The sequence below is a fragment of the Eumetopias jubatus genome, unplaced genomic scaffold, assembly GCF_037043125.1.
Source record: "Eumetopias jubatus isolate StellerSeaLion01/CBP00866 unplaced genomic scaffold, mEumJub1_p1.0 scaffold_11, whole genome shotgun sequence".
Taxonomy (NCBI): domain Eukaryota; kingdom Metazoa; phylum Chordata; class Mammalia; order Carnivora; family Otariidae; genus Eumetopias; species Eumetopias jubatus.
In genome coordinates this window covers 120,613,215-120,627,507 of record NW_028274817.1, presented here as the reverse complement: position 1 = coordinate 120,627,507, position 14,293 = coordinate 120,613,215, and the positions used below count along the sequence as shown (strand labels likewise).

The 14,293-nt window shown below is 45.3% G+C and overlaps 1 protein-coding gene across 1 annotated transcript in view; it reads right to left on the bottom strand.

Moving 5' to 3' along the window:
* GPR143 (G protein-coupled receptor 143) overlaps positions 1 to 14,293 on the bottom strand; it is a 54,052-nt gene that overhangs the window by 39,054 nt on the left and 705 nt on the right. The gene's annotated exons all lie outside the window — the stretch shown is intronic.

The following is a 14,293-nucleotide window of genomic DNA, read 5'->3' as shown; positions in this document are numbered from 1 at the left end:
CTCAGGTATGCCACAGAATGCAGTGGAGGGGCAGTGGGGGGCAGGTGGATGGTCTGTTGAGATGTACTGATCGCAGCAGCATTAAGTGAGGAGAGTGTGATTCACAAAAACCTACTGTTTTCATAGCACATCAGCGGGCAGGCTCCATGCTCTGCATTTTACACTCATTGTCTTATTTAATATACAGAATGAGCCTTTCAGGTGGGTTTTACTGATACTTAAGCTGCTGTGGACAGTATGTAAATCTGTATGGGTATGGCTGTGCTCCAATCAAACTTTATTTACAAAACTGGTGGAGACCTAGACATTTTGGCCCCTGTAGGTCTACCCACAGAGGCTCTGGCTTATCCAGCAGCTGCCCCACAATGCTGGGTGCCTAAGCCCAAAATGCAGGAAAGTTAACAAACAGGCCGAGGGATGGGAAGCAAGAAGTTGCTGGCAGAGAAAATTGGTCTTACTTCCTCCCTCCCTGTGGAAGTTTCTGAGGAGAGGCTGCATACGGCCCTGAGCAAACCAGCCGTGTTTCTTGGGAATTTAGGGTCTATTAAAAAATGTACCATCTTTAATTTGCTCTTCTTCCTTCCCTGCTCTACTGCCCTTTTGTCCAGGGATCCCGATATTCTGCCATTAAAGCTTCAGTGCACAATTTGTCTTAAGCTCTGCTTTCTAAGGAACCCAGGCTAAGAATCTGCCCTCCTGAGAAAGGATTTCAGCTTCTGCAGCCACAGCCCTGCTTGGGGCCCATCTGATGACCAGTAGCAGCATCTTGGCCTTTCAATTCATTTCAACAGAAATTTACTGAGTACCATGTGCAAACTGATGGAACAGATAAAGAGAGAAGTTGTGTCCAATAAATATGGGAGTATGGGGGCGCCTGGGTGGCTCAGTCGTTGAGCGTCTGCCTTCGGCTCAGGTCATGATCCCTTGGTCCTGGGATCGAGCCCCGCATCGGGCTCCCTGCTCCGCGGGAAGCCTGCTTCTTTCTCCCTCTCCCACTCCCCCTGCTTGTGTTCCCTCTCTCGCTGTGTCTCTCTCTGTCAAATAAATAAAATCTTAAAAAAAAGAAAAAAAATACGGGAGTCTTACCAGGCCTTAATAAAGAAGAATACATAAAGGACAAAAGCATTGTCAATGTCAAATAAACTAATCATAGATGTAAGTGGTGGAGCATGGAAAAAGATAGGGATTAAGTATGGTTTAAAATGAAATTGCACTTAAAAAAAAAAAAAAAAGACATTTAAAGGATATCAGACCTGAGAATAAAATTCATCAAGTTTAATGTGCATCCTGTTGCAGATCTCATTGAAAAGCAGATTCTACAATCCTGATTCTGATCGTTGGGATGGCTGGGTGAGGCCCTGCATTTCATGAAACTGCATTTCTAGCAAGCTTCCAGAGACGTGGATGCTGCTGGTCAATGGCTCCTACCTTGAGTAGCAAGGTCCTAGAGCTTGTAGCTCAACCTAAAAAACAAAGGGAACAACCAGGCCACATTGAAATGTGGGAAGAACTTAGTTCAAAAGAGCAGAAAAAATGATCCACATCCAACTAAGCCAAAGAGCATTCTGAATGCGTCAGGGATGGAAGCGCTGGGTTAGTGGTGATGAGCTACATCCTTCCTTCTAGTTCTGAAAGCCCCAGCGGGTGAGAAATGTTTGGGACCAACCTGGGACAGAAGTCGGGATGCTGGGGGGAAGCAAATGGGAGAGAAAAAGATGAATAAGGACGGAGAGAGACAAACAAAAATGATTTTGTGTTGGGGAAGAGAGAATGGCCTGACAAGGTTCTCAAGGAGAAACCTAGACTCTCACCCTAGTCTAGATAAAAGAGGCCAGGGCTCTGATAAACTCCTACCGAAGCTCAAGCTCGAAGCTCGTTTTGCATAGGTGAGCGGCTCAGTGCCTCAGATGGGCCTATCTAATCGCAAACGACCCCACCTCCCCAGACACCATTTAAAATGCTGCCTTCCTGAAAGCCAACTAACCAGCTGTTAAATAAGTAAAGCTCAAATAGAAGGCAAAAGAGGATTTGCTTCACAGATATTGGATTATTCCTTTTTTTTTCTTCTTAAGATTCAGTTTATTTATTTGACAGAGAGAGAGAGAGAGAGAGAGAGAGTACACGCAGGGGGAGCAGGAGAGGGAGAAGCAGGCTCCCCACCGAGCAGGGAGCCCGATGCGGGGCTCGATCCCAGGACCCTGGGATCATGATCTGAGCCGAAGGTAGACGCTTCACCACTGAGCCACCTAGGCGCCCCGAAATTTGATTTTTCAATTCACAGCTAAATTTGCCTGAGCACAACCACTCCACAAAGAAAAAACAACTGTTAACAGTGTGATCAGTAAACGTACCAAAAGTAATTGTAGAGAACGTTGCAATTGACACTGGCAATTGAATAAAAAACAAGGAAGAACAAAAATATATTCGAAGCTGATTGTGATATGAGTAGCGAATGCTATTATTTTAAAATAAATGTTTAGTAACTAAAAGAATGGAGCCACAAATAAATGGGCAGGCGTGAACTATTTGAGGATAGTTCAGTGGTGAGTTAAGTCAAGGGCAGTGTTTTCCATCTAAATCTGCATTTTGTGCTTTTTCGGGATGTGCACGCAAGCAGAAGTAATTCTACAATCCTTCATGATAAGAAACAATTATCCTTACATTTACATGTCTGAAGACATTTCTCTATCATTCTTTATAATGAGGAATGCCAATTTTTCAGTTCAATTCACCTTATTCTGTATGCTGACATTCGGACCTTTCAGCTCAAGAAGAGAAAAAGGCTTTCTTCTAATGCCCAAAAAGGAATGTAATGATTTTTGAGGCCCAATGCTCGGTTGTGTATTTGAATTCAATTGACAATCACTCAAGGACAACTAAAGGCAAATTCTTTTACATAAATCCGCTGTCTTTGGAATGGCTTTCAAAGTACACATACACACACATTAAATGTACACACAAAATTCTCTCTTAATCTCTTAACAGAATTGTAGAAGCATTACACCCCCTGGATTGGCAGCCAAATTGGACTTCAAAAAAGTTCTATCTGTGCTTTTAAAATCATGAGTGATGGAAATGATTTAACCAATCAAAAGTTAGGAAATCCATTCCAATCTGAAATTATGTCTTGACCATATAGATGCTCTTGAATGTCTTATCTCCCACTAAAGTAAAAATAACACTGATACTGGGACGCCTGAGTGGCTCAGTCGTTAAGCGTCTGCCTCCGGCTCAGGTCATGATTCCAGGGTCCTGGGATCCAGTCCCCCGTCGGGCTCCCTGCTTAGTGGGAAGCCTGCTTCTCCCTCTCCCTCTGCCCCTCCCCCTGCTTGTGCTCTCTCAACTTTCTCTCTCTCAAATAATGATTAAAAAACAAAGCAAAACAAAAAACCCTGGAAAAAAAGGCCAGTCTAAAGCCTAGCTGGTTAGAGACCGGGAGGGACCGTTTCTGAATTCAATGTGCAGTCTTAGTGACTAAAAGATGCAAGATGCAAAGAAAGATTTGAAATCACACATGCACACAAAGATGGCAGCATGACTCTGTGTGACTGGCTGGAGCCCGCTCACGCAGAACCTGAGGTAAGGATGCATGTGGAAGGGCGCCTGGGTGGCTCAGTTGGTTAAGCGACTGCCTTCGGCTCAGGTCATGATCCTGGAGTCCCGGGATCGAGTCCCGCATCGGGCTCCCTGCTCAGCAGGGAGTCTGCTTCTCCCTCTGACCCTCTTCCCTCTCGTGCTCTATCTCATTCTCTCTTTCTCAAATAAATAAAATCTTTAAAAAAAAAAAAAGGATGCATGTGGAAGGCTTTATTTGGACGAGTTTCCAGGGAAAAGTAGGAAGGGGCAGAACCATATGATCCTGAAAAAGGGAGACCAAGCACAGATTTGGTGTCAAGTAAAGTCCCAAGGGTGACTTGGGTTCCATCCCACAGAAGTTGTAGAAATGGTTAGGCCATTGTAGTAATCTACACTACATAACAAATTACCCAAATTTAGTAGCCTAAAGCAACACACATTTATTCCAACATCCCTGAGTATGGAGCAGATGCTTCTCTATCTTTTCAAACTCTGTTTGCCTTTTAGTATGCCTTTTAGTTCTTTGTTTCAAGCTGGATATGGGGGCGCCTGGATGGCTCAGTCTGTTAGGCGGCTGACTCTTGATTTTGGCTCAGGTCATGATCTTAGGGTTGTGAGATCAAGCCCCACCCTGGGTTCCGTGCTGGGCGTGGAGCCTGCTTAAGATTCTCTCTCCCTCTGCTCCTCACTCCCTTAAAAAAAAGCTGGACATGACATCATGATGTGCTAGGTAAAAAGAATCGGGATGAATAGGCTGTTAATGGTGTCATGGGGAGGTGACCGGGGAGGAGAGGAGATGCAGTTCTGTGATTAGGTCTTGGTCTTGTAGTTAGTCTGTACCCCTTGGCTGTGAACTTCATAAATGACTCTTAGTTGTGCCCCTTCCCCCAGGGCCTTAGACGGGAAAGGATCTCCTTGCCCCACTGTGGTTAGGTTCCTGTAAACCCCATCAGTTAGGGTCAAGTTTCTCTTGAGGGCAGGTCTTGTTCAGTCTGAACAGAATGCTCTGGCATATTTAAAAATGGTCACTTTCCCCCTCTCTCTGCAGGTCGCACAAGCAATTTTTTCCCCCAGTCTTCACTGTGAGAACCTGGTAGAGCCCCAGGAGGTAATGAGTTAACTCACAAAAGCATGGTGCCCCCTGCACTTTTTAACTCACAGACTCATCTACACTGAGCCTCCAACAATTTGTTGATTACAGTTCAGATATTCCTACCCCGGGACTGATTTCTGTGTAAGTTTCTGCTCACGGGTTTCAGTTCCAGTAAGTTGTGATTCTCTGCATCTGCTTGTCTTTTCAATTTGGGGGGCGGGCAGCAGTTTGTCCTGTGACTTCACTTCTCCAATGGATCTAAGAAGGGTTGATTTTTCAGCTCGTTCAGCTTTTTGCTTGTTAGGATGAAGCAGTGACCGCTAAGCTCCTTACATGCCAGACCAGAAATCAGCAACACACATTTATTTTCTCAGAGTTTCTGCGGCTTAAGAGTCCAGGCACAGTTTAGCTGGGTCTCTCATTTTGGGGTCTCTCAATGGCTACAATTAAGATGTTGACTAGGCTGGTCTCACCTGAAGGCTCAAGTGGGGAAACATTTGTTTCCAAGCATTTGTTTACATGTTTAATGACAAGTTTTCATTCCTCATGGGCTGTTGGCCAGGGGCCACCTTGAGTTCCTCGGCACATGCGCCTCTCCACAAAGCACCTTCCGATAAGATTTTATTTATTTATTTGAGAAAGAGAGAATGAGACAGAGAGCACGAGAGGGAAGAGGGTCAGAGGGAGAAGCAGACTCCCCGCCGAGCAGGGAGCCCGATGCGGGACTCGATCCCGGGACTCCAGGATCATGACCTGAGCCGAAGGCAGTGGCCCAACCAACTGAGCCACCCAGGCGCCCGGAACCTTGCCCTTTCCTGACAAAAACATAAGAAATTCAGATTGAGAAACAGTGTCTAAGAGAACATCTTCAGTTCTGCAACAGGTAGACTATGAGTCTGTGAGCTAAGCAGTCTGAGAGGAGAGGAGACCAGACCATGCCATGCGAGGGAGACAGGGGTGGGGTTTGTGTTCTGAGAAGGGTTCAAAGAAAAGTCATCTAGCATTAGTATTACCTGACTGCCTTCCATGAGCTGGCAGCATTAAGTACTCAGTGTCTTGCTTAACTCTCATCTCCACCCTTGTGGCTCATCTTTTTATCTTTTTTATGCATAAGGCACCAGAGGAGGGGAGGTGAGGAAACTTGTCCAAGGTCATGGAGGTGGTAGAGGTGAGAATCAAACCCAGGTAGATTACACCACAAGCACTTCCTCCAGAGGGGAACTGGAGATTCATTTCCTGAAAGAATGTGTGCCATGAGTGGCTACAAACTAGTCAGACCACGGAAACGCACCTTCTCACCCCACCACCTTGAAGCAACAAGGAGTCCACTTTTGAGAAGTTGGAGGCAGGTCACAGATGGCCAGATCTGAAGTCGTGTGACCGTAACTGCACTTTGGGGGAAGTATGTGGTGGGGGAGGAAGAAAGGAGGGGTTTAGAATGTACATGTATATATACACACGTCACATGTTTCAAACTTTGCTCGAATTTTACGTTTCTTTTGTAGCACACTATACTAATAGAGTGAAACGAGATGACTACTCTTCCTGGGAGGACTATATGCTCTGAAGTTTTCATCCACATGACACTGTCAAATTGCAGATATCTAACAAAAAGGACTAAATACACTCAGACTTTGGCTAATTTTGAAATGACTGCTTCAGTGGTACTCAAGTGGCCAGGAGTAGGGAATAGGAAACCCACATTAACCTCAAGGGTTTGGCTTGTGGTTAGAAAAACAGCGTGCTGGGAGATAATACACCCTTACATCAACCTGGTTGTGCACGCTGCAAAAACGTCTGTCTAATACCCATGCTAGAGCACATGTCTCAATATCAGAAGGGCTGAAAGATATTAACATAGAAAATGGGGCTCAGTCAGTCCTCTGAAGGGAGTCTGATAATTTAAATGCAACGGCTCCCCCCCCCCCCACCAAATCTTTTGGGTCTCACTGCATTGCCCTTGAACATCCAGAGTAAACCATGAGTATAATCCGAGTTTCTCAAACTTATGACATTTCTTTAGTCTATCACAGGAATCCGAAATTCCAAACAGTACATATTTTTGCCTTTGCAAGCTACAAGGTCTCATTACCAATTACTCCATTTCTCTCAACGTGCTTTTAGTTGACTTAATCAATGGTGTGATTCAAGCATCTCAATTTGGTCCTAAGGATAGTCTGTCTAGGTATGAACTTGGTGACTACCACGCAATCAAAGTGATTTCCCACAGAACAGCTTTGCATTGTAAAACCCAAGTTCTTGGGTTTTTTTTAAAGATTTTATTTTTGAGAGAGAGAGAGCATGGGGTGGGGGTGGGGGGAGCAGACTCCCCGCTGAGCAGGAAGCCTGATGTGGGACTTGATCCCAGCACACCGGGATCACAACCTGAGCTGAAGGCAGACGCTTAACCGACTGAACCACCCAGGCGCCCAAAACCCAAGCTGTTAAGAGTTAATCAGGAAAGGGAAAATTCTCCCTGTAACTTGACAGTGAGAAACCTGGCAGCCACCTCCTTATCCGTGTAATAAGGTGACAGTCACAAGTGACAAGCCATGTAGATGTCAAGCCTTCCCTGATGTGGTGTGCTGAGAAGTCCACATCATCTATGTATGTGTTTGTCCCCCAAATCCATAACCCAGTCTAGTCATGAGAAAACATCAGACCAGCCTAAGTTGGGGGACATTCTACAAAATACCTGGCCAGTCCTCAAAACTCTCAGGGTCACGAAAACAAAGGAACGATGGAGACCAAAGGGGACATGACAACTAAATGCAAAGTGGAGTCCTGGGGACAGAGAGAGGACACACTACTGTGCCAACTGGGGAATCCAAATAGGAGTTCAGTGACTAGGAATGGCCTGGGTCAAAGGCATACAAGTGCTCCCTGTATTACCTTTGCAACCTTTCTGTAAATCTAACATTGTTCCAACAGAAGAAATTACTTTTAAAGAAGTTAATCACCCAATATTTCCTGTGGCCCTTCCACATGTATAATTACGCAAAAGGAATCATCACGACCAACTAAGTTTTTAGAAACTTCCTGTGTCTGCCTGTAAGACATCTGTCCATTGTAGTAAAAATTCTACCACCCTTCAGCCAGCCAGCCTCTGTTCCTTCCTGTTATTCCTACTGCTAGTCAAAGACGTCTACATTCCTTGGAGTTCAGGTGAAAAGATTCAACTGAAACAAGCACTTTGGCCAGTGGCCAGCGGCGGAATTCCCCCGCATCGGAATCAACAGTTCCCTCCAACACCAAAGAAGCAGTGGCTTCCGTTTCCAGGGCCCCTCCTTCCCACAGGACACCTGAATTACCTCAGCTCTAGGGAAGTACAGACGGCCCCTTTCTCCGTGTATGTGTGGTTGTGGCCGTGTTGGCGGGTGAGAGGGAGGGAACGAAATAACGTTTACTGAGCTCCGCAGTATGCAGAGTCTCCTGGCTGTGTTAATAATTCCATGGTCCTCCTCTGAGTGTGTGCTCCTGGAGGGGAGCTTTTGTGAAGGAGCTTACACAGTTCCCTGTGCCTTCTCTGAGAGCCTCGTAGAGGTAACTCTGGGTTTTTCTCTTCTTGTAAAGATTTTATTTATCTGAGAGAGAGAGCAAGCCAAAGAGAGCACAAGCAGGGGGAGCAGCAGAGGGAGAGGGACAAGCCGACTTCCCGCCGAGCAGGGAGCCCGATGTGGGACTCGATCCCACGACCCCGGGACCATGACCTTAGCCGAAGGCAGACGCGTAACAGACTGAGCCACCCGGCGCCCCTACTCTGGGTTTTTCTCTCTCAAAATGTGGAGTACAAAGTAAAAAGGCATTCCACAATCACACAAATGATATAGCAAAGGAGCAGAAGGTTCATGCTGTATTTGGAAAGAGGAGTATTTTTTTTTTTTTTTGAGTATTTTCAAGGATGTCTTGAAATCTCACATACAGAATTATTTTTTGCTGCTTGAAAATTGCTTGTGTTGGCTTTCGCTACAACCACCTAGATGGTATTTGGGACTCAGGTATCATATTTCTAACCTGTGATTTAGTTGGCAAATTACAAGCAGGTGAGGTCATGGAAGGTGTTTGAGATTTGAAAAGAATCTTCCCCAGATACAATGTTTTAAATGAAGGTAAGGTTGCCAGGCTGGTATCAAAACTTCCATCCTCTCGGTGTCCGCCAAGCCCTGCGCTGACTGAGCGCTGATCTCGGACGGCCAGCTCTCGGCCCTGGACCTCAGCTGAGGGTCACACGGAGGATGGCGGACACGGACCACACATGTGGCTGCTTTTGTACCCCTCTTTTCCTCTTCTCATCAACTCCCCCTAATTTTGAGTTTTGAAACAGGAGTTAAAACTGTTGGGTCTCTGCCCTCCCGGAAACCCCTGGCTTCTACATAAAGCATAATGCCCCACCTCATTCAGGGACCCCAGGGAGAGAGAAGGAGTCCTAGACTTGGCCGCCTACACATTTGCATGACTAAGGGAGCCACTCGGATCTTGAGACCTTGATTGTATCTCAAGAATTACAGCGGTAACACATGATTTATACCCCCCACTACCCATTCCCTAAGTAAAACTGTTTTGTCTCTTGCAAAGAAGTCACCAGCATTCAAAATCCTTGCTTGGATTTGGGCCAATGGGATCTGCTGGCCTGGGTACCAGTCCCGGGTCAGGCCTCAGTTTGCAGCTTTAAGCTGGTCAATTTTGGGATAATCGGATGTGCAGCGACATTCTCCAGGTGTACTTGGAGAGCCCACCCACCCACTGCCGAGCCCTCAGTGCCCCCGCTGCCTTCTCTGTTCATGTCTCCACAAGGAGCTGTTCGGCCATACGGCACTTCCAGAAATGCCACCCGAGAACGAGATGCCTGTCTCTGTCCTGTAGATATCCCAAATCTTTATGAGGGATTCTCCGGGAGCAGTTGTCACTTGGCTTAAGGCTAGGACAAGCCTCCCCCCCCCCCCCCACCACCACCTGGGGACAGGCAGATAACTGGCCTGTTCTGCCCCTCACTAGGAACTACCAGCACGAACAGGGCTTTCGTTTGTAAGTATGCTTACAAACTAAGGAGGAAAGTCCCATTCAGTGTCCTGGAACACCCCAGGGATTTCCACCTGGATATCTGTAGGAAGATGACTAACGCTCCCCAAGGATGAGAGGTCCTAATCCCTGGAAGCTGCTAATGTTACCTTATTTGGGGAAAGGGTCTCTGCACACAGGATTAGGTTAAGGATTCTGAGATGACGAGAGCATCCTCGATTTTCCAGGTGGGCCCTAAAGGCAATCACAGTGACCTTTCAAAAGAGCAACAAAGGGAGAGGACAGAGGGAGACAGGACCCAGGCAGAAGAGAAGGCCAGGTGACCACGGAGGCAAAGGCTGGACCGATCCAGGTCACAAACCCAGGAACCTTAACAAGCTGACACCTTGATTTCAGACTTCTGGCCTCCAGGAAGGAAAAAAACGGGTTTTAAACAGCTTATGTTAATTTGTTACAATAGCCTTAGAAAATTCACACAGTATCCCAGGGGCACTTCCCATTTCAACCTGCCCACAGGAACTCATTATTGCCTCCCCTCATCTGCTCTCCAGCCACAATCTCCAGGTAGCAGCCCCCCCCCACCCCAGTTATTCCAGCCAGAGACCCCTGGGGCTGTTAAGACGCCCCCACCCCTACCATGTACACACTCTCTGGGATGGGGGCGTGGAGGCTCAAGCACAAGATTCCCAAGGAGCAGGACTGGGGCACTTCAGCACTCATTAACAAGGTTTCAGCCTTTTAGTCGTGAGGCTTTCAACTTCCCTATAAAGAACAATCCTCCGCTCACAGGGTCCCCACCCAGGAACTCCTGGCTCCATTTCCTCTTAGCCTCCAAGATAGCTCAGTCATTCTGTCCTGGATGTGTTTTGAAATACTCTTGGGAAAAAAGTGGGCAGGGATGAAACGAGACGTCTACTTTTGTGTTCAACTGACATTTCCACAATTAAAAGAAAAAAAAATTTAGAAATGTCACCTATGGTTGTATTCACTCCTTTTTTTTTTTTTTCCTTCTCTACTTTGGTTTCTCTCCTGCTGGAACTTTTGCAGTTAAAAGTCGTTTTGCACGTAATTGTGCTCTTTTTTTTTTTCCTAGTATATTTTCTTCATTAGCTAGGGTTAATGTTTCATATTTCCTGCATCCTTTACATTCCTTAGCGACCACTCCCCAGTACTGGGCAAGTTGAAAGTGCTCAAGAAGTACTTATTGGCTACTTTATAAAAAAATAAAAAGTGAAAAATAGCCAGTGGCTTTCTAAAACTGCATTTTAAAGAGATAGAGTCTGCACTGACAGACTGCACTGAGCACAGAGCCCAACACGGGTCTTGATCTCACAACTGTAGATTATGACCTGAGCCAAAATCAAGAGTCGGATGTTTAACCGACTGAGCCACCCAGTGGCCCCGAAAACTCCATTTTAAAATATAAGCACTTTTAAAATAGTAGCTCTCTAAACACTCCCAATCTGAAAAATTAGGTATTATTTTATATGTGTATTTCTTAAATATTAAGACCTGAGACGAGATCAAGAGTCAGAAGCTCAACCTACTGGGCTACTCAGGCACCCCCTACACATACTTTAAAGGACATGTCTCCAAGGAAACAGGATTGGAACTCAACCAAACCTAAATTAGCATCCAGTTTTATAGGCAAAGTTTCCACATAGGAGGCTTCAGCGTCTTTCCTGTTCAGAGATCAAGGGAACCTCAAAAGGTGGCTCACTGTCTAAATGTCTTACAGAGGAAAGCCAACTCACCAGCTCAGTGAAAACTGCCCTGCCATATCCAATCTGGCACTGGTCCCTGCAAGGGATAGGATAGGAGTCCTTCTTAAGACTGGGCTCAGCAACCTCAAGCAGGGTATTTAAGCCGCTTTGGGGCTCAGTTTCTTCCTCTGTAAAATGGGGTGATGCATGCTCTAAGAAGCTGTGGACCTGAGTCCATTTATGTAACGTGCTTGGCACAAAACAGGTTCCCTGTGAATGGTGGTCACGCCTTAGTTGCTAACTCCTTGCTTCCTCCACTAAAGGTGCTGAGTGCTATAGGATGCAAACTCCCAATGTGGAGTCCATGAACAGGATAATGGTGCCAGTCCTAAGTAAAGACCCCGAAGTCTCCCTCCCATCCCTGCACAGAAAGAGTGGGTCTTTCCCCTAGAGATCTGTAAATATCCTAACAACAAGATCCAGGGTAAAATCCTTCTGAGGTGAGAGGGGGAGGCGATGGGGGCAGAGTTGTGCAGCATTCAGCTTCTGTCACCGGGCCAAGATCTGCAGCTAAGTGAAATTCCAATGTTTCTATTATTCGATTGTAGGAATCAAGACGACAATATAATGATGATGGTGATGAAGGGCAAAGCCATTGCGTCAATGTCTTCCTTTAGCTGTCCTCACACGTGTGCTCAGACACACAGTGGCTAAAGTAGAAAATGGCTGAAACTGCCTTTTAAAAAATTGCCACAGATGTTCTGGAAAGCTTGACCATCCTGAGCTACTAGTCTGAAAGATAAAGGCAAAATTTTGGAAGTCCATCCTCCACTACATTTTATAATTATAAATCTTTTTTCTTGTTAGAACAAAAAACTAAGATAATCCTAACTCTCTTTCATAAAAAGGAAAGCTGAAAGCTGGTTCAATGTGCCTTTTATTCATTGACTGATTCATTCACTATTGATAAAGTGAAAGAACTACCTTTATTTTTAAGTTATCTCCACTTCTAACATGGGGCTTAAACTCACAACCCCGAGATTTAAGAGTGACGTGCCCTATGGACTGGGCCAGCCAGGCGCCTAAAAGAACTACCTTTAATTTCACCTAGCTCCTCTCCATCAAAGGAAGTAAGCCTCAGATCTGAAAACGTGGCGTACCCAAGGCTACTGAATGCCTAGATACAGATGGTCATAGGATCATGCTCTACAGGTCCAGAAGAGTATATGCTCACCCTCGGGTCTTCCGAGCAATGAAGCTGAACGTCCAAGAAGCGAAATGCTGAGAATAGTCAAAAGATATTTGACCCTGGCTCTCCAGAAGAAAAAGCTAGATGTTGACAAATATATACCATCCTTGGAAAATCCCTGCTCGACAGTGACAGTGGCTGAGTTGCGTTCTTAGAAAAGAAAGCCATCACCACCTTAAGTCCACACTGGTTCAGTGTCTTACCCAACTCTTCCAAAAGGGGAGCAGGGTTAATAAATTGGGGCAATGACCTTCAGTCACAAGATACTGGTATTTTCCAAGATATGTGATAGTGTCTAATAAGGATTTAATGGACATGATACAGAAGTCTAGGTGTGAGAGTAGATATGCTCAGCTATATAAACCCAAAAGTGTCAATGAAAGAATTTAAGAGAGTCTGAGAGGAGGGCATCTATCTCAAAGCAGGCCACACGGACTTGGTCTAGTTCCTTTCGGTGTATTTATTAATGTCTATATAGACAGCAGCCTTATAAATATTCAAATAATGCTAATCCAGGAGAGATGCCTAATGTGAAGATTAAGAAAAAACTCAGCAAAATGGTAATTTAGTAAGGATAAGTGTAAACCTGCCCCTACATTTAAGGAATGAACACTGTAACCGTTTCAAGTGGCAGATAGGTAATCTCATATAATCAACATAAAATGTTAAAGATGACTCTGTGATTTATGGAAACAATGAAATCTTTGTCTCTGCTTTAGTGAATCGAGTGGTCTGAATTTCAGCCCCAGTTAACAGCTGAGATTTCAGTTAATACCACAGGGGAGGGGTGGGGGAGCTGTTTTGAGACTAGGGAACTTCCAAAAATTCTAGGTGCATTTATATGGTCCTCTCTCTTTTGGTTTCTCATTATCTGTCCAGTTTTTAAACTTTTTATCTGAAGATAATTACAGATTCAATGTGGTTTTAAGAAACAATATAGGGACATCCTCTGCCCTGCACCTCACGGTCAGAATATTAACAGATACAATCTACCCAGCTTACTTCGATTTCCTCATTTTACACGTACTCCTGTGTATTTAGTTCTGTGCAATTTAATCAATTTGTGCAGATTTGCATCACCAGGACAGTCAAGGTACACTTAAGATGGATTGCACACTCCTTAAGTCTCCGTTTACAAAGAAAAAAAAAAATCACCTCATCCCCCTAACGAGACATTCTGGACACTGTAGCTTGGAAGTTACTTATGGGGCACTAATCACTGCTCAGGGCCATGACAAGTGCCCAGTGAAGTTTGCACTCTTACTTCAATTGCCTGGATGAGGCACAAAAGGATCGGCCACAAGATGCAGACCACAGAATGGAAATCCCTCATGTGACCACTGAAGAACCTGAGACCAGAGTTGAGATTCCTTGTCCCTGCTCGACAGTGACAGGAACCCCTCACTCTTTCTGACCAGTGGTCTCTGAGCTTTTTTTGCTGCCTATTCCATCCTCACCGGCTCAAAGTGCCTGGATGGAGCTGCTTTGAAGAAACAGGCAATCACCAGCGTCCAGCTACGTAACTACAAACGAAATAAAAAAAAAAAAATTTGTTTTGAGAAGCATGCAAATACCTAGCAGTGCGAGTATTTCTTTATACCAAACTTCCATGTAAATTGAAAAGGGGCAGAAAATAGGTGGCACACCCTTTCA